Source organism: Varroa jacobsoni, unplaced genomic scaffold (assembly GCF_002532875.2).
Source record: "Varroa jacobsoni isolate VJ856 unplaced genomic scaffold, vjacob_1.0 scaffold_1280, whole genome shotgun sequence".
Taxonomy (NCBI): Eukaryota; Metazoa; Arthropoda; class Arachnida; order Mesostigmata; family Varroidae; genus Varroa; species Varroa jacobsoni.
In genome coordinates this window covers 466583-487019 of record NW_019214182.1, presented here as the reverse complement: position 1 = coordinate 487019, position 20437 = coordinate 466583, and the positions used below count along the sequence as shown (strand labels likewise).

The 20437-nt window shown below is 40.2% G+C and overlaps 1 protein-coding gene and 1 non-coding gene across 4 annotated transcripts in view; both read left to right on the top strand.

Moving 5' to 3' along the window:
- Window positions 1-192, top strand: LOC147752394 (U2 spliceosomal RNA). Its single transcript, XR_015314196.1, has one exon. It is a non-coding gene; the product is annotated as a U2 spliceosomal RNA (small nuclear RNA).
- Window positions 193-7458: 7266 nt separating this feature from the next.
- Window positions 7459-20437, top strand: part of LOC111268381 (uncharacterized) — a 31141-nt gene continuing 18162 nt past the window's right edge. The window contains exons 1-2 of one of the 3 annotated variants that reach the window (XM_022847360.2): window positions 7459-9145; window positions 9305-9609. The gene's annotated coding sequence lies outside the window, so the exon portion shown is untranslated. Of the gene's footprint in view, window positions 9610-20437 lie in introns of all 3 variants that reach the window. The other 2 variants (XM_022847359.2, XM_086971684.1) reach the window with 2 other exon arrangements.

Sequence of the window (20437 nt, the reverse complement as noted above, 5' to 3'; positions counted from 1 at the left end):
ATCGCTTCTCGGCCTTTTGGCTAAGATCAAAGTGTAGTATCTGTTCTTATCAGCTTAATATCTGATACGGGGGACATTGTCCCCCAAGATATTAAACTATTTTTTGAAAGAGGGCTGAGTGCTCGGAGCTGGCTCCACCTCAACCACGGGTTGGCCTGGTATAGCACTATTTCCAGGGTCGGCCCACCTCTATGAAATCCCAAAAGTATAAACATTGTAGATAATAACTACTTGCTTTCTGCGAATGTTAGAAATGGAGGTAGTACTATATCACACGAACTTGCGGGTGAGGTGGCCCAAGTCCCGGCTTGCATTTTGTATGTCGTCTCCCATTGCAGATTGCCGATTGTGTCTGCTAACAAGAGTCTACTGAACCTAAACCTGTCGAGTCTTACGTCCGGCACTGCCATTAATTATTCCGACAGACGGTTGGCTACCAATACGAAACGGGACGTATCTTTGTCCGCATCCGAATCTAGACCACCACGTGTTTTAAATTAACTGAAAAGTATGTTAGCCAGTAATCTATTATGGGAATAGATATATCAACCTACTACGCATTGATGTTCATCGTATGATTATTGCTTAGTCGATTTTGTCACGTTAAATGTGTGGGTTTTGTGCACAGTGAAAGACGTTTGATAGCGGTTTTTTGAGTCAAACTTACTCGCACTAGTAAAGATGGGTAAGTGAAAACTATTTCTCTCTATGAAAAATCTGTGGAAGGCTTGGCCACGTGGCCCCCCTAAAAAACAGTGCTAACCTTTGTTTATTAAGTTGCTAGACATGTGATGTGAGGGTCGAAGCCAGGTATAGACATGCTTCAGTCGTCCAAATCACGTGTTATTTCATTAACTTAATTTGCAAGTAAAAGGTTAGGATTCTTGAAAAAAGAATAGTCGCATGCACAAGATTCGGGCAAAGAATGGGGAAGTAATAGAAATATTGGAAAATTATTTGTCTAAGCGTTGAAGTAACCGAGAGTCAATATATGCACCGAAAGAATATTGTCGACAGCCTGTTTAAGTACACTTTGTTCGGGATGTAGGCGAAAAATGCCGTCGTGATATGCCGTTATTAAGAATCGAAACATGTGAGAAATTTGGCATTAATTTGGGACTTCAGACGAGACCTCACGCGCATGCGCCCAGCCACCACGGTGATTAATTTTTGAGAACTTTTCTAAAATTTTGTTACAAAGTAATACAACATTGACAGTAATAGAAAAAGAATATTTATAAATTGTCCAAAAACCTATTTTATATATTAGTTAAAGAATATATATTCTGAATAAAGACGCTGCTAATAAAAATTAACTGCTATGGACAAGCCAGACTTTCAAACAATGGCCTCCTACTGTTTTCTATGATTGTGAAAATGCGTTTTTATCTGTGAAAATCAGAGTCACACAAAATATATTTTTCCATAGGCATCTCTCCCGTTTACTTAGATTCATTGTTATCAATTATTCGCAAACATTACCACAGATTATTCAAGCTACATTCAAATTTCAGCTATGCCCAGGCGCATTCGGTATCAAGTAATGATGTATCGTATTTTCACTGAATGACTTCGTAAGCAAAATGGAATGTAGCTCTCTTTTACGATGCTGCCTATTCCTGTATTTGGCAAAGCAATAAGCGTCAAATGTTTTATAAAAGGTTTGTTTTATCTTCGGTCTACTTTTTTTTTATGTCAGTTTATATATATATATATATATATATATATATATATATATATGGTGCAAAAAATTGCCTATGGTATAATAGTAATAATTACCTCAGACGGTTACGAGTGTATGCACAGGCTATCTCGGAAGTTTTGTTTGGAAAAGGGGATCTTGATAACGATCGCTATCGATTTTAAAAACAGCACCTGCTTTATACTAAGATGTAAACAGGGTAAAGAGACTCAATAATTCCAAAACATCAAAATTAAAAAGTTTGAAGTGAATGTCCTGACATTGATTCCTCTTTTAATGCTGCCAAAACATCCAAGCATTATTTTCCCGAAAACGATTACGACATTCTAAAAAACAGTCGGCTTAGCATTGAGTTTCTTACTCGATTTCCCAAACAGCATAATATTTGTATGTACATAATTTTTTCTTTTAATTTAAGATCAGCTTTATGGTAAAATTAACTTACTTGAATATTTTATAATATAATGCATTTATTATAATAGCAAAGTGACGGTTTAATTGCAACGGTGAGCGAGGATAATGGAACAACTGCTGTTTGATAACGAGACAACCATAAGCAGAACACTATCGTAGAGCATCATTTCGTAACGGCTGGAACACTTCGTGTCAACATCCCGCAATATCTAGTAAAGATGGTGCAAAACAGTAACGAAACTCAAATTCAGGCTCAAACGGGGAACACTTGAGCCACGTCAGATTCAATGCCACAGCAACGGAAAAAAGAAAGTACCATTTTGAGTCATTTCGGTTAAGAGAGAAACAACGTGTGATGCGGCTCGCTCCGTGCAATCGAGACTAGGAAAACGAATGCCGAGATGGCAAGCTGAGGACTCAGCATACTTCCGTCAAGGACAACCAACATCGAACGTAATTTCTCAAAGTTATCAAAATAAAGCGTATCTAAATTGCGATCGTCGTCATCATGTGGTCTGTGACCGGCACAGAAGCCGTTGCCATTTGTCGAAGTAACTCTCACCTGCGACTCTCGTTATTTCCCATAGACAGTGGAAAATATGTGCAACGCACGAACACTTGTCTATGGTAGTCCTACAGCAACGTAATATGCACACGTGTTTTTTTATTATAATTTCATTAGGCGAACTGAATTTTGTCATTTTAATTAAATAAAACTTGGCAGAAAAACCGCGAAAGTGATTACGTCTGCTTTAATGTCAACATTAACAAAAAATGACCCGACCCGACGAAATCATTCTATATCTAATAAATAACGTTGCACAGGGGCTGTTAATGGCCAGACAGAACTATATTTATAATCAGAAAACTGGAAGCTCTTAAGCCAAGCTACCAAATCTGTAGCTGACTCTATTTTTTATCTATTAGTTAAATACGGACAGAATTACGCGGTCACCCGCTCTGAAATCGAATGGGTTTGCTTTTTTTTTTATCACAGCTGCGAACTGTAATTTATAACCAACATCTATAGATTGCTAGATTCATCTTTTCGCTGTTACGCGTTCTCAGTTTCTCACGAAACTGTTGAGCGACTTACAGTTTGATCTTTGGTTTCTTTTTTTTTAGGGTTATTATAAACCAGCAGACCAATATAAAGTTGTCGCAGAAAATGTTACTAATAAAAACTTAATTCAATGCTGTAAATAGAATCAAGCGCACAAGCGTAAAACCGATTCGAAATGAGAAGTTTTTCTAAATTGAACCCAATGGCCTGTTTAGGGTTTAGATCGTTCTGCGTCCGGATCTTCACATAATTCAGATTTTGTTGCATTATAGAGCTTACAGTATGCACTCTATGACTTTTTGCTATGGCTTAAATGACAAAAGCATGCTAGACTTTCGTATAGCTCGTATAGTCTTGAGGTCCGAAACGCTGCCGAAAAGATTTCATCCCAGTATCACAATAACAATATTACTTGCTAACATTTGAAGAAAATATCTCTTAGAACTCAGAAGTATTCTTCAATAATGAGTCATATCAACAACTCCTCAGAAAATACTGCGATGGAAAACAACTTTACGAACCTGAATACGGCATTCTCTTGTGCCACTATTAGTTGCTCTATATAGGCCAAGTATATATATAAAGGTAGTTGTTCGTTTAAAAGACGACTTCGACAGAAATAAGAATTTGTCCATTTTTCACACTACTTATCCTTTTTATAGGCCGACACAAAAAAGGCTTTTGGAAGAACAGTAAAGGCACGGATACGACGGCTTCGTGGGCAAATTTAATACACGTATATATCTCACTGCACAACAACGCCGGCTCCCTTATTTTAGATAATAGTCTTTCAGGGTATGAATTATACACGTAGCATGCGTTTGTCTGCCGGTTCATTCCCTGACCGACAACCACCCACCTTTATGTTGGTTCGTATAAGTACGTTTGACTGTATTCGTGTATGGAATCATATCTTTGCTATACTCAAACAGACCTTGATTAACAGAATACGAACATAAATGGAATCGAATCGAGAAAAAAATGAATCGAAAAAAAAAAAAAACAATAGTCGAATAAATAGAGCAGAACTATTATGAGTTGAAGACCCTATATGTATATGCAGCGTATTGTTCGCTGCTACAGTTCCACCGTGCTTTAAATCTGATGATAAACGACCCGCTTTCGCTTATAACTGAATCAGGGCAATCGGATTTCATGTGTTGAAAAATAAGGAGACAACAGACTCTGCTAAATATTTACAGTCACCCCTGAGAGTTCCTTGTCTGACGCTTTTTAGCTCTACTCCCTCAAATAGTTGGCTGTTGTTTTTGCTGCTTTTGTTTTGCTGTTGGGCCGGGCTGGGGTGGCGCGGGCAAAATGCCGTTTGGTGTGGGCTGCCTTGGGTTCTGTAGCTGGATTTGCTTACCTGGCTTCCTAGAACTCGTTCCACTGGGAGCCACCAGCAGGGTTATGTTCTTAATTGTCAACGGATCGCAAAAACCAGAAGGCATATATATGCCCCAGCAACACCTACCTGCGTGGTAGCTGTGTTAAGTTAACTCATCTCATTTTCGACTTCTCTCTCACACGCACACTCAGTGTTCCCAGTTTTATTCTTTGGTTAGGTTATTCTTGTGCTGCTGCTGCTGCTGTCTGTTCGCCCCCACGGGCCTCCCAGCTCGTTCGGGCCTCCCTCTGGGCGGCAAAAAGCAAGAAAGAACGTTAGTTCACCTGAGTACCACACGAAAGTCTTCTGTGCGTCTTCGTATCACCACCGGCAACGCTTACGTTCTGCGCCGTCCACACAGACAGAACGACTACAACTACTACTACACTTATCTGTAATAGTCTAAGTGATCTGATTACGCGCTGCTTTGCCCCGAAAAGCAAAGCACATGGGCATACAGAAAAACAGAACGAAAAGAACATGCGAGAGAAATAACTCACGGACAGGTAGGTAAGTAGGCACTTATTAACTTCAGGCATCATCGTCACTGTCGAGCTGCCGCTAGATCGATAGACGTGTAAGACATACTTACAGAAAGATTACAGCAGACGCATCAGGCAAAGGGAAGGAGAAGGTAAGAGGCGGTTCTCGATCGATTTCGTAAGGTGCCTATTAAAGCGAACGTTCGCAGATTATTATTGACGAAAAAAAAAACTTGTAATATTTTGGCCCGTATGGCTACACAGCGACACAATGATGTTTATGCACGCTAAATGTGCTAGGATAGAACATCAGAAATGTCTCAAATGCCAGAACATCAATCGACTTTGCCTATAGGAAAAGGTCTGATATATCGCATAATAGGTTGACTAATGTGTATAAACGCACTGTTTCCCAGGAAGGACCAAGCTCGAGCATTGCCTTTGAGTCGACCTACGCGATACAACAACGATTGGACATTCTTTGGTATTGATTGACAATATCATAAATTGTTTATCAAAGATCGCCGTATACGTACAGGCATCAGACGTATTTAGTCCTGTGTTTTTCTTATCGGTAATCAAGAACTCGCATGATCAGTGCATTGGCAATTCGTTGCTGGTGTAACCCAGGCACGAAGGTTTGTTTAGACTCTTGGTTTTATAGAAACTGTTTTCGTCACGAAAGTATTGCTAAAGATCAGGAATCCCTGCGTAATGATTTCATAGAGTTTCATGATATAGCGCAATATGTGCAAAATCTCCGCTGAGGCTATGGCTGAAACCTGGACGAGTACAACTAATTTTCTTTAACATGAAGGATCATGGCGCGTTTGGTAAAGTTCTAGACCGAACTTCAGCTCGTAATCCCTCCTTTATAAGTAGTTTAAATGGGTTCGACTAAATCTTTTCGGAAATAAACTTTATTTTTTTTTTTTATTTCCAGCTAAGTGTGCCACTGTATTAAAGCTGCTAGCGTTGACTGTATGGTAATCGTAATCATCCTGCCAAATCTATAACACGATCTCTTTCATTTATTCTTATTTATTTATATATCTAATTCGGATTATGGGGTCAAGTAAAAGATTTCGCGCGCTCATCAAGTGGCGCGCAGTCTTTAAAAATTTGAAGTGTTCGATTTGAAAGGAAAACATTCAGTCGTCATGTTAAGTCTCGCGTTGTGAGAACAATAGCAGGAACTCTCCTCTCTTTGTCGTAACGATTGTGAGTACGTTTCTATGACAGCTTGATATTAATTTTTCAGTTTCGATAAACAGCTACGTTACGTCGCGCATGCTTTGACTATAGCAGCGTCCGCCGTACAAAAGCAAGCAGAAGAATCAAATAATTCTTTAAGAATCGATTTAAATCCTCTTCCAGTACAGGCCGATATCAGGTAACTATATATGTTCTAGGTTTTAAAACATCGCTTACATGAATGATGTCTTCATTTAAAACGAAAACTTCCAAACTATGGGAAGATCAATGACGTATCAGCGTAGCTGATATCGTATTTGAATAGCTCGTTGGTAAATGCAGAATTATTATTCGGTATGGAATCATCACTTCGTTATATAGAGTTTCCCAAAACAAGGATTCTTTCGCGCAAAGGCTATAGTGTTATTACGCATCCTTCGACTTCATCTAAATGGCGACTGCAGCAAGGGTATTGTATTGCATTTGCTAAACTTTAGCTATGTCTGCTTCACTAGGTAAACGCCATTGTATATCCATCCTGGTGATACTAATTCGTGTAAACATTGTAAAACCCCCCTCTATTTTAATATAAGGTAAATATTCTTAAATTCACGTTTATTTTTCTTAGTAAAGGTAAATATTGGCTTCTGAAGAATGCCAATTTCGTTATCTTTCTACCCTTCTTCTCTCCCGTCGTACCATCACAGTTAGTACAGTCTACTATTTAACTAGCTATAAATTACTTCGTGCACTTTCATGTCTCTTTGCAAGTAAAGCTTTTGCTGATTTTGTTGGTTCTCGATATTTCTTGATCTTTGTCTCTGCACGGATGTGCTTTTCTTAACCGCCCTCACCAGCGTGAGGGCGTTTATCCACCGGCAAAAAGACTTTTCTGAATTACCTGTTTTCAGTTGTAGTGAAGTCTTTACCTATTTTCAGTTGTAGTGAATCAAACCTCGAAGAATATTTTTATGCTGTTGGCAACTTTTGTATCTTTTTTTTTGTTTGTTCGGTCTGTTGTCCCTGTTGGCCGTTCGATTGGTACCATTTCTGGTGAACCGCGCTCCATTCCCTATTCAGTTCCCGCAGCTGCCGGGGCCACTGTCAGCATCGGCAGCGGCGCCGTCGTCGCCAGTGTTCTGACGGCATTGGCAGCTTATGCCGACACTGTACAAAATACATTTGTAAACGCTTCTATATACGCTAGTACGCGGGAGCGACAAACGTACAGCCGCTGCTATGTCACGTAAACATAGATGCGAGCGCACACAACCGTACGCACGCATGCAGCAGCCGCAGCAGCAGCAGCGATGGCGGCAGCACGACCGCCGACCAAACCAGCCACTCAACAGCATCAACCTTGCTTGGCAGGCCGTTCGTCGCGCCTTCGGCACAAACCAGCGCGCCATCGACCAGCTAGCAGTCACCAGCAAGAACTTCAGCGGCACTAGCAGAAGCGACTGTCAGCGAGCACTGCAAGGGGCAGCACCAGCAGCAGTTGACTAGCCAGCTCGGCTCAGCTAGAATACAGAGAGAGAGAGAGAGAGGACGAGATCGAGAGAAAGGAAGGAAGGGAGGGAGCGGGAGAGAACGAGAGACGGAACGAGACGGCAAAGGGGAGGAGAACGAGAAGGACGAAGTTAGCCGAATAGAAAAGGTAGAAAAAGAAGAACATGGGAGCACCACGACGGACCAAGATGGCGGAAGGTTTCGTTGTTGTTGGTGTTGATGTTTCTCCAGTGGTTGTTTGTGCTGCTGCTGCTGCGGCGACGGCAGCAGCAGCAGCAGCAGCAGCAGCCGCAGCCGCTGCCGCTGCCGCTGCCGCCGGTTACGGTGGAAAGAACAGTGACTACTACCGCCATCGCTGGTGATTCTCCGGCAGCTACAGCGGCTGGAGCAGCATCCAACGTCGTCGTCGTCATCGTCATAGCCATTGCAGTCGTCTATAGAAGCCTAGTTGAAGTAACAGCCCCAGAGGCTACGAAACAGGGCCAAGCATAGATAGAAGATACAGCAGAATCAGACAGATAGACAGCCGCTCGTGGTGGTGTATTCCGCTGTGCTGTGGTCATAATGGTACTGCTAGAACAGCTCATGTTGAATGGGTCGCTAAGTCGGCCGCTGTAATCAGCGCTATACTCCGCTGCCTTTGCTGGGTCGTAGTGGAGCGACGAGGACAAAAGAAAACAAAGAAACTCTGTCCGATTTGGCCTGGTTTGTGTTCTAACAGGTATCTACGGCGATATGTGTGGTTGTTCGTGCTTGACGACGGCAGGCGAGGTCCACATAACGTCAACTACAACATACACACAAAACTAATGCAAACTACTTAGACAAAAAGAAGTTCTCCAGGACTATACTGAACCATTAGTCTGCCAGTTTGTATCTATTATATCAGTTTGATTGTCGGGTGTTGTTTGTGCTGCTGCTGCTGCTGTTGTCGCCGCCACCTCTTCGTACGAACAACGGGTAGACGCGGTAGACCATCATTCAGCCATTAATCCGTGGACATCGGGATTGCACGCTAGGCTGTATGTTGCAACGCGATCACAGTGGCACTCGTCTAGGACTCAGAGAAAGCGCTCCATGCCAAACGAACTGTTACTGTTTTGGCTCTCTAGGGCTATCGGTGCCGGTTTGTTCGGCGGCTCAACTGAGTTACAGGTGGTTATTGTTGCAGCGCCTTGTAGACCTAAAGCAAAAGTGACACGAGAGCACTTCAGCGCAGGACCGAATTGGCAGCAGCCAGCAGAGGAGCGAACAAATTATACTAGAGACACTTACTGATATTAGGAGAACCAGTTTTGTCGGTGTAAGCGTGACTGGTAACGGTGTGAAAGTTGATTTGAAGTGTTTTGTGAGGCGTGCCCCCAGCTTCCCGGATATAGTAAACACAAGCGAGGGTGCGTTACACTGTTATAGGAAGTGTTTGTGAGCCTTTTTTCATTTTGATGTTTTTTGCTAAAGTGCTTTCTGTGTCAGGAATATATTAGAGGAAAGAAAGGGAAAGTGACAGAAAAGTAGAATCTAACCATGGATTTAATGGAAAACTTGTATTGTAGCTAGAAAGGATACGTTGACGTCTACAATGTTGATCGAAGGCAGGTGTTCGTCTTGGAGCTAACGAAAAGCGGCGCTTGCTCGAAGCAAAGCTGCTGTTCATCGGATAGACAAGTAAGAGACAAAGGAGCTCTGTACTCCTTAATAAGTGAGAATCTTCCGAATATCTTCGCAGGATCCTTCTTCAGCTTGTGACGGGAACTGTGAGAAATTCCATCTCTCAACTTTCCTGAAATCCCTGAGCACTTTGTTCCTCAACAAATTACCAACTTCTGTTTACTTGGTGACGGCTTCGCACATCTAACAGGTAGCATAGCGAACTCTTAACACGCGCGTAATGATTAGCATTCCTTATCATTGCCCGTACAAAGATATCGTTGCATGGAGTTTTACTTGTATAACCAGTAGCATGAGTAACACTTCCTTGTTATAGTACCACAGCCTGGCTTCTTTGTACCGGTGATGAAATGATATTGAAAACGTCAATCGCTCGAGTAATCTAGGGTTTATTGCATGTGTGTGGCAATGACCGAACTGACAAGAGATAAAATGTATTTTGGCTCGTCAGTGTGTACTAAGTACTATTCGAATAGAGCAAAGTGTCTGGTCTTAGTCGTAGGCTAGCAAAATCTGCTGTATATGTGTTTTTTTCAAAGTTTTCCTATGCCGAAACACCTTGGGACGCTCTAGTACTACACCTAGGATATGCTTTGTATAGTTGCTTCCTATTTAACTAGTATACATAAACTTTGTTAAGGTTAACCATAAGCATTCGCATTGTTACCCAATCCTTCTGTACTGTATGCGGCTGTAAAGGGCACTTATAATATTTTGATATTTCCATAGCTTCGGCGTACGAACAGTTAAGTACATGTATATGTTAATATTCGTTTTATTATATATTTATTAAATATTTCAAATCACCCCCAAATTCTCCACCAGAAGACAACCGTTTGATAGTTGTTGTGTTTCGAAACGGTTGCATATATCCATGCATGTAGACAAAAAAAAAACAGGTGAAGCATCATGGAGGCTAGGACCAGAGCTGCCGCTGCTCGTGCTGCTTCAGAAGCAGTAAAATCAACGTCAGTCTTCTGGGTTTTGATCTGGATGTACTTACATCGTCCATAGTGTTGACGCTATCGTATAGAATCGAACGCGCAATAGACAGACAGCAGGAACGGGCAGATCGTTAGTTGGCCCGTCAAAGGGGATCTTCGCCTCTAAAAGAAAACCAAAAGAGGAAAAAGGACAAGACGGCGCAGAAGACACTAAACATGAACAGCAGCAGCCAAACGGTATAATAAGCAGCAGAAGCTATAGAAAGTAAGACTGGTGTGATTCTTCGGTGTCTGCTTTTTCGACTGCCTCAACATTGACAGCCACAAAGAGCTTTACTGCTACCGCTACCTTTTTATCCTTCACTTGCCAGCAGCAGGAAATGAAATCCTGCTCCTTTTGGATCACGCGTTAACGTAGCGCTGATGCAAGCCAATGTAAAAAAGAGATACCGAGTGCTTGTTGTTATTCAGTCAATCGTTAATATTAGTATTACAGCTTTTTTTTTTTGTGTCAATGTAAATACGTGCTCTTTGTCATATCAGTTTATTATTGTTATAACACTCAATTACCCTTTTGCATCTACAAATAAAGTTCGAGGACTGTATACGTAAGCAGATATGTTTTATCTGATCTCTGAGTTAAATCTGGATCGTCATAACTATTCGATAAGAAAGAATGATCACGATTTGTTCGGGTTTTGGAACAGAAGTGGATAAGGAAAACATTTTATCTGAGTGAAGGAATTGTGACTAATAGTAATGTAGTCATGTGAGCAATGTTTCGGCTACTCGGCTAGTTATCAGCATAATAGAGCGGGGTACAGCCATCTTTACATGATTGTTTGACGTTGAGATACTCTTGTTAGCTACGCTTTACACAACAAAGTCAACGTCATAGGCATGATCGTAAATGCAAGCAGACCGTAATGGTCGGACATAGCAGCTCAGCATTACCTTGACAAACGGCAAATGCACTATGCCCAAATCGCTTTGTTCCGATGTCCCTACATCTCCCCTGGATTAAGACTGAAGCTAAAGACATCGTGTAAAACCTCTGTACAGACGTTGCCCTTCCTATTGTTGTCGCAGTGTTGTAACTCATCTTACGAAGTACGAACATTATCGAGCGTTCTATATGTTCAAAGAGGACCGCAGTAAATGAGAGTGTAGTATGTAACATCATTCGAATCCGGCTGTCCTTAGATAGCCTGTGAAATTTTACGGGTGAGAAAAGACTCGTTTTAAGCGCAGCAGAACGATCACTTCACTTGCCCGGTTAGCCCATGACATCACTACGGGGCTGGCCCAGAGACTGGTACTTCTCGGTAGTGGATCTCACTAAACCTAGGCTGAGAGTATGCTATACTGCTCTCTTACGTAATATTTTAGGTTAGCACAACCTGAAATTAAGAATATTTATGCGGTTTGAGATTTCGCCGGGAAGAGGAAAGTAGGTACCTCATTGGCAAAAACGCTCGACTACTTTCTACTTCTATACAATGATATCGCTCGCGTGACGTACAGACTGATGATAGAATTAATACTGGATTCATAATTGCTGGATTGATCTGATTGATAAATTAGTGCGGCATTATAATTAGTATTTGACACATGTAACGCTGCTACAGATCATCGTCTGGAGAAATACGCCGCACACGAATAAGCTACAGAATGGGGCAGATTTATGCGGAAATTTTGCTAAGCCGAATTAAAGTGCATCAGTGATCTCTATAAAAATTTCTAGCAGAAATAATGTCAGTTAGGGTATGAACTTGCCTCACGTAGCGAACATTATTGTTCAACATTTTTTTTTCGATAAATATTTTCTAATAAGAAAAAAAACTATTAGTCCTTACTAATAGGATCGCGAGATTTTTGGTCATGTTATTGGTTAGGAGTGCGAAAGATTTCGTTTTCGCATGCGAGAAAGTCTCGGACTGTATCGTCTATTGCATGATGCAGCGATATCACAGCTTCCACTCAGAAAGTTTGCTATAATTTCATGTAATTAAATAAATTAAACGAAGAACATGCCTGACCTCAAGGTCACATTTTTACTCGGTTCAATACATAGATGTGGGTTAGAGATGGCCTTCTGGGTCGAGTCTGGGTTCAGCACACGCTTCAGCGTTGGAAACAGTCAAAGATCTGTTCGTTCTGACATCGATTCCAAGGAAGCACATTGGTTGAAGCTTCGACTTGTACCTAGGAGACGTACGTGTATCAAGCCAAACTTTGAAAAACGAGAACGAAAAACCCTACTACTGGCCAGACAGCAGACACTGCCGGTGACAAATATTTTTTAGGCCGTTATGGAATACTTCACTTCCGCTTTGGCTATTTCTTTAACTTACAATCATTATGTGTGTACTTTTAATAGAGAAGCTAGCTAAGCAGCGATCGTTTTTTTCTAGTTACCGAATAGATTATATAGTAGATTTTTACAGAGCAAGATATGCTAACTTTTTGTTCGATATTTTGGCTGTATATAAATTTCTTTTGTGATAATGCGAAAAAATGTGTTGTGAACACGGTGTTATTTTCATTATTCAGCGATGGAACGTCTCGACTGAGACGTTATCTAGCGCAAAATTGCTTGCTTCACTATGAGCACTACGTTCAGGCAAACTACAACAAAGGGGAAAGTAAATCTGTTCTTATACTTGCGCCGTATTCCTTCACCTACTGGCATACACTGGAGACTATAGTGGATCTCAATTCAGACGCTTTTTATGAAGTGTCGTTTCACATTAACGAAATAGTAGTAAACCGAAAAAACGATCAAATAAAAAAAAATGACAATAACCGCAAAAGGGTCTTCATAGACTGTCAGCTCTGTGATTTTGTAGAACGGCAACGTTTGGATCTGCACTTCCTTACAATAATACTTGGCTCTGCCTGATCTGTTTGCTTATTATGGCTAACTTGAGTTGTGAGGCGAAAATCTGTGCTACGTTCTAGTATGTATGTACGTACGTACGTACGTTTCATGATAATATCACTGCTGAAATTGCGTGGCATCGGCGTTTCTGCCATCCTCTCTACCCCTAATAGATTAAACTACTATTGGAGGATAGCAGAATACGAAAAATCCAGAAAAAAACGCCGTGTTTTTTTTATTAGGAACTCTTTTGTAGCTTGTCCTTAATGTGTTCCATCGTTAGAGCGCTGGCGACAATGGTAACTTTTGGCGATGACAACAGAACAACGAAGCGGCACTGCGTTGACTCTAAATTGCTTTGTGTGTATCTATGCGGTGTATGAAAAATCTACTAGACACATTGTTAATATTGGTTGGGCGAATCGGTAAAGTGTCGAGTGAAATAAAAGATATATAAAGTTATAAGCTAATGCTCAAATCATATTATGGGGAGTAGATTGGTAGAATTTATTATTTGCTTTCACGAGCGATTCTCACGATGATGTATTTCAATAAAAATGCCGTAGATAGATTCAGCTATGCGGTCTTTGGTAAAATGATTTTCGAGGATATCATGAAAGCGCCTGTCATTTGGAAATTATCTCCACTGCATAGTTCTACGTATGTTCTTCCCATGACCGGCCAAAAAGCGCAAGCGTCTTCGATAGGATGATATAAATCTAAACTAAAAAGATCGATAGTCACCTTCGAATGTATGTATAATTGAATTTGTTTTTTTCGTTAGGATTTGAAGATTATATATAGATATATATTATAAGATTTGAAAGTAGACCAATGGCGGCAAGTACTTCCACAGAGTGAAAAATATTCGCAAATATTAAAAAGTGGTCCAGCCAAAAAATATCTGTATCTGAAGCCCTCAAGGAGGCTTTCTTAATAAAGTTTTAGATCCAATCGGACCAGATTATAGTGAGTTATATACATATATACATATATCTAACTTTGAGCAGGCGCTTCAGGGTCCATCCTTCGGCGTCATTTACTACTTCATAACTTCACTGATATAGATATAAGCATTTAAGTCCACCCTTATTCTTCAGACAACGATTGTCATTACTTCAAAATATTATTAGCAAACCTAAGTAGGGCTGCAGCACTGTAGTAGATCGTCTTAAAGATCACAGAACGGTAAAGAACTAGGTGTTGTTTGTGAACTATTCGAAAAGATTCGGAACACGAAGGTGAAAGAAACTTTTATAAAAGAATCATGATATTTGCACATGATGATACCTGTGTGTAACTTGTTTCTTATCAATAAACGGCACAGATGTTGAAGTTACCTTAATCGAAGTTAGCCTCTCTATTTTACATTCTTTAAAAGGTAAATTGTTGTTGATGCTACAAAGTCGCGTAATGGTTCGGCTAAAATATAGACTATTATAGCTTAATCATGCGTGCCATAATCTCGGCTTGTCTGAAAATTGTCGATAACGTCGTGCTATATAAATCTATTTACAGTAGAGTGTATTTCAAAGAGTGGTTGGGTCGAATGTAATATTTTGACAAAGCATGAGCCGATTATATTAGGCGGACATGCGACTTCGACATTGCGATATCATTGGACAGGAAGCGTTGCTATCGCTCTTACGTCGCTTCGTTCCGCTTTCATAGTTTCTATTCGTCCGCCGAACACAAGCACCCCTTACCTTAATGTGGCGCCAAAATCGAAAATCTAATAGCAAGAACAAGAGTAAGATCATATGTTTGCTCGATTAGGTTTCTTTAGGGTTCTATTCACATTCTACATATACGTACATAGACATGTGTAACTGTATTAACTAAAGTAGGCGCATATGATTTCTTCAACGATATTGCGTGTCCTCGTCTGATATTTTGCTATTTTTCCTATGGCTTGAATTTAGTGGTTAATAGCGTTCTGTGTCGTATCAGTTTGACCAAAACGACCATTGTCGGTCGCATTCATTGACACCTGTGTTATGTCCTCGTCTATCTCAGTTTTTGCTTTCCATTTGACGATGTTTGAGCTCGTGCGGCTGCCTTTAGCGACTCGAGACTTTCGGATTACTCTAACGTCTATTTGCCTGTCACAGCTAGTCGGATAGTCTAGCAATCTCACCGAGGATCTCAGGATTTAATTTTTATCAAGCCAACTTTGCCACCGAATATGACAGTGAGGTCATTATAGTCCAGAGTAAGTGAATAGAAATTATTAACAGAGAGTTTGGTATTTGTAAATCAACAGTAGACAAAAACGACGTCGGACATTTGTAGCAATATCTATATGGTATAAAAGATTATAAAGGACTATCTCATGCGTGTCTCGTTTGCATTTACGTGGAGTAATTAGAGTATTGCGCATTCCACGAATACGCATAATTATAAACGCTATATTCAACACTATTATATATATATATATGAATTGGTGGCCGTTTAATATGGCAGATCGTCTCGACGAAATTTAAATTATCCCGCCACTCTAACGGTTTATATATTTATGTCTAGCTCGGCTTCATGGAGTCACAAAGTATGCGAAGGGCATTTCTCGCATGCATATAGTAATTTCACTGCTGCTGCTGTTGGAAGACTCCCGTTATTCCATGCCGTATAGTGATAATAAGTCCTTAAAATTATGTGCGATATTGGTAGCTTACGATTTGTATTGCATGTAACATGACGGGGTCACAGAGCTGTAATTAACTACTACGTATTAATGCCATGAATTTCATTACACGCACGCAAACCCTCTAGCGCATCAGAAAATTATCCTGCAAATGGCACCAATAAAAAACAAATCTTGTGGATTGGAATTTAAACAAGTTCATGTCGGTCGATCACAATATTTCACTTTGCGGTTTGGAGCACGTTATAAGCCTTCAAACAGGAACTTTTCACAGTAGGCAACAGAAGCATGACCAAGCCATTCCGCTACCGACTCTGAAACAATTAGTTACCTCGTTACTATTTGGGTCCTTTCGATAAGATAGAACAATACGCCTTATTATTATAAATAGCCTATTGCGTAAATGGCCGTCAGCATCATCAGCAGCAGCAGCTCACTTATGCCTGTACCTAGTCAAGGACGATGCGAGCGTTCACCTTGAAAGCACTAGTTTTTGAAGGGTGACACCGTAATGCAACGGCTTAATATAAGAGTTTTGCCTTGTGTACATGTTAACTTTAGTGGCTGTGAAGAGTCACACGTTTGCGCCATTCAAAAACATGGGGCGTGGGCCATAGGACCATAAGAATAAATCTGTACACTTTACGCATGTTTACATAGACTGCGTACCATGGTACTGTTTTCATAGAAGACGTTAATGTCTCTTGAACTATTTAGTTTTTCCTGGCGTTCACTCACATCTATTCGCGTACAATACTAAAAAAAGGAGATTAGTAAGCTATAAACAAACGATGGCCATTGAAACATCAATTTCTATTGTACATCCAAAACAAATATACCATTATGGCGGTAGCTGCGTGTTGCTCGTGTTTGTGGTACTAGAGCGGGGGTGTTCAACTCTAATGGTCATTCTGCTGATCTGGCAGCGAAATTCTAACATAATGCTTCGGCGAAACAAAAAAAAACGCAGCCAATTTATAGGGGGTCTCACTTTTCTGATGCACGATTTTTTTTTGCAAGTATTCCTGCCTCGAGTAATGCAAGTATTCGAGCGGCATAAATCTATTAATTCACGCTTTTCACTTTCCATCACAATTACAGTGGCCGTAAAAACAATGTAAAAGAACGAGACATTGGGCCGACTAGTGAGAAGTATGTATCACATTTGCTTATTTTGCAAATTTTCCACTATGTTTATACTCTCTAAATCAATTTGTTCCTCTACTTTTACGACCACAGCAACAGGGTCCGTTATAAAAGGGCTTAACAACTTAGTGGGGTGTTCCCGCTTAGTGTAAAACAGGATAAATTGTGTTTTAGGTTTATTTAGCTAGAAATGTGATTACCGTTATCCACGATAAGTCAACCATGCGTTTTTAGCTGAAGCAAGATTGCCAACGACGACAGCGCGATTCCATATATCTATACAATTTGTGTTTATAGAATGCTTGAAAATCTCAGCGTTTAAGTAAGCACTGAAATTGAAAAAAGAGTAAGTTTTTTTAGTATTACAACTATCTGTATTTTATTCAGTAATCTTCTATATTTTATTGGCTTTACTGTTTTTCTTTTGTCATCTACTTAGAATCATACCTAATACATAATACGTAATTGCACCGCGATTATCTTGGACAAAGATGACTATTTTCGCGTGTTCTTTAATACTGCGTGTTATCACAAGTGTGCAAGGAAATTTCACACTATTTGAGCACGGGCTTCCATCACAAAACGTCCGTTCACGTCTTAAAAGTGAGTTAGTCCATTGCACAGTTGAGAAGATCTATACATAACGAACGCTTCTGCCTTTTCCCTTCTCTATAAATCACTATTTCTGTGCATCTATATACGTAATTGATTAAGTTACGTGACAAACTGGCAATTATTTGCACCGGTTCCACGATCGCCACATTAATCGAAGATCCTCTAGCTTCACACGTTGATTCAGTAATGCCGCTGCTACTGCTGTTGCCGCTAAATGAGCGCCGTGTCATCGGTCAGAAGTGGATTTTCTTTCTTCGTCACGCTACGCCTACTTGGCCTATCTATCTGCTTGTCTATGGAAGTGTCTTCGGAAGAACAGTGTAGCAAAAAGAATCCTGGGGTGCTCCCGAAGCATCCAGGAAGTAACTAATACCATATACGCGTTGCAAATGGGATTTCCAGCATCAGTGAAAAAACAGTCCGACTCATTCACTTACAAACGGGAAGTTAGTATAAAAAAACGTGTCTCATTTCGCTGCCACACCAGCTGTTGCTATAGGAGCTGAAGCTAGCGCAGGCCCAGCCTGCACTATTAGCAAGCAAACTGCATTGAATGCATACATCCGTATAGTGTAGCAAACGGGCTATAAAACGATGTGAAATTTTGTCAGATTCTGGGTCACGACAATAGCAGTCATTTGATAAGACAGGGAAAAAGAATAACAGTCATAGCTATGCGCAACAACAAGCGACGATGGATCTGTTGACGTTGCATTTATATGTGTTGTTAAGTCTATTTTTCGAAGTTTTTATTTGGATTTCTCGGTTATAGGTTTGGATGATGGCTTCTTTGTGGGGTTTGCTGTTCAACAACAAACCCCACATTAATTGATGATGTAGCTTAAAACGTTCGCGTGTGGTACGCGCCTAATTATGCTCTACACAACATAGAATATAGTTATTCTCTTTTAAAGAAAATGTATCAGTTCTCTCTTAAAATAAAAATGTATAACAAGAAACACTCGTGACCTTGCTGAATGAATGAACGCTGTACCATAAGCTTGGAACAATGATTCGGTATTTATTTTTTATTTATATATTCATTATAAATTTAATTATATGGAAGTGTGAGAGGAACTTAGCTGAGATGTAGTAAAATGCATGCTAACTTTGGTCGCTTCAACGGTCATCGCATTTCGCGTCAGCCAGGCAACCTATGCCATTAACAGAGAGACAATTCATTTACGATCTATTATTAGCTGTTTCGAATAATAATAACAATCGTTTAGGCTTAAATTTCTGGCCGAAAGCAACTTTAGTACCAATATTTCAGTCCCGATGACCGGCTTATAATTGGATCAAGAAAAGCACATGTTTCTATCTCATGTGTTTTATGCGCTGAGTTAGATTGGATAGTACAGGTAACAGAGATGTTCACTTACACGGACAGACTGCATAGAATCGTGATTTCTAAAATAGCTTCTGTTTTAAAATGTTATTTTTTCCGTTTCGCTTAAGTATAATGTATAAAAAGAACAATCGTCAAATGGTCTTTTGTAAGCTGGACATTTTTGTCCGGCCACTCTTTACAAGTTAACATTTAATGGAATAATATAATTTAGTCTCGAAGTTATACTTAAAACAGAAAACTAACTTTCTTGAGAAATAATTTTGACGACCCTCTGCTAAGCTCCTAAAAGAGCAGATTTTGAATTAGACGATGAGCTTCTAAATAATAAAGTACTAAGACCTGATGTTAATATAATTATTAAGAAGTTGCAATCAACTTTTTGTAAATCAATCGTTTTTTTGAAACTGTCCTGATACTGTGTACGGCAGTAAACTGGCGTCACATAAAGACCCGTGCTGTCAATTAACGCTTCGGCTCCCTGCAAGCGCCTTAGCTTTCCTTCCGATTCTTTTTATCGCGTTTCTTCTGTATTCGCTGAAACGTTGGCTTTGGCTGAATAGTGAGTTATCAAATGCGCAGGAACTTTCATCTAAAATGTGGATTTCACATCGAAGCCGGTATCTTTAAGCATTCTGTATATCAGTACATAGTAATGTTGTTGAAGCTTAATAAGGAAGGTTCCCTTACCGTACATTTTTGACCATTTTCACAATTTGTGGTACTAACTTGTTGGACTAGTGAGAAGCTGACGTAAGCCAGACATCTGCAGTCCTAACCCTCCATACTTCACCGGCAGTCGAACCCTACCAAATAGTTGAATCAACTATCATTTCTGTCGAATGATTAAATATCATGGTTTACTCTGCCACCAGTGCTCTGTGTTTTGGACATTTCCGGAATAGCCTTCTTGTTTTGTCTGTTCTCATTAGAACTTCACATATTTAAGCCTTAATACTCTAGTCGGTGCCAGCAGTAGGTCACACTATAACAAACAAATTTCAACTATGCAACTTCGATGATTTTCGAAAAATGGATAATCGACATACAGGCAAATGACCAAAGCTAGCAAATGAGAACAAATGGACGAGAGCTACGCAAGAAGTCGATATAAACAGAGACACAATTAGAACGTGCGAGGCGCACTAGTTCAGTAGGACGATGATGGTATTGGTTGAGCTGATTATGATCGCGTTGACGAACCCGCTCAACTAGACCTCACCGAAGATAGGGACGACGTAACAGAAAAAGATCGTTCGTCTGTGCTATTATCGAGGACAACTAGTGCCCAACTAGCAAAATTGTCTTATGCTTTTCTTTATTCTTCTACCGATATTTTACAGTTTTCGCTTTTGAACGTTTTGGCTGGACTGTCTCGTCCATTGCATATAGTCCAGTGTTGCAGGCCACCCCTGCTCCACGAGGAGCGCGAACGATCATATA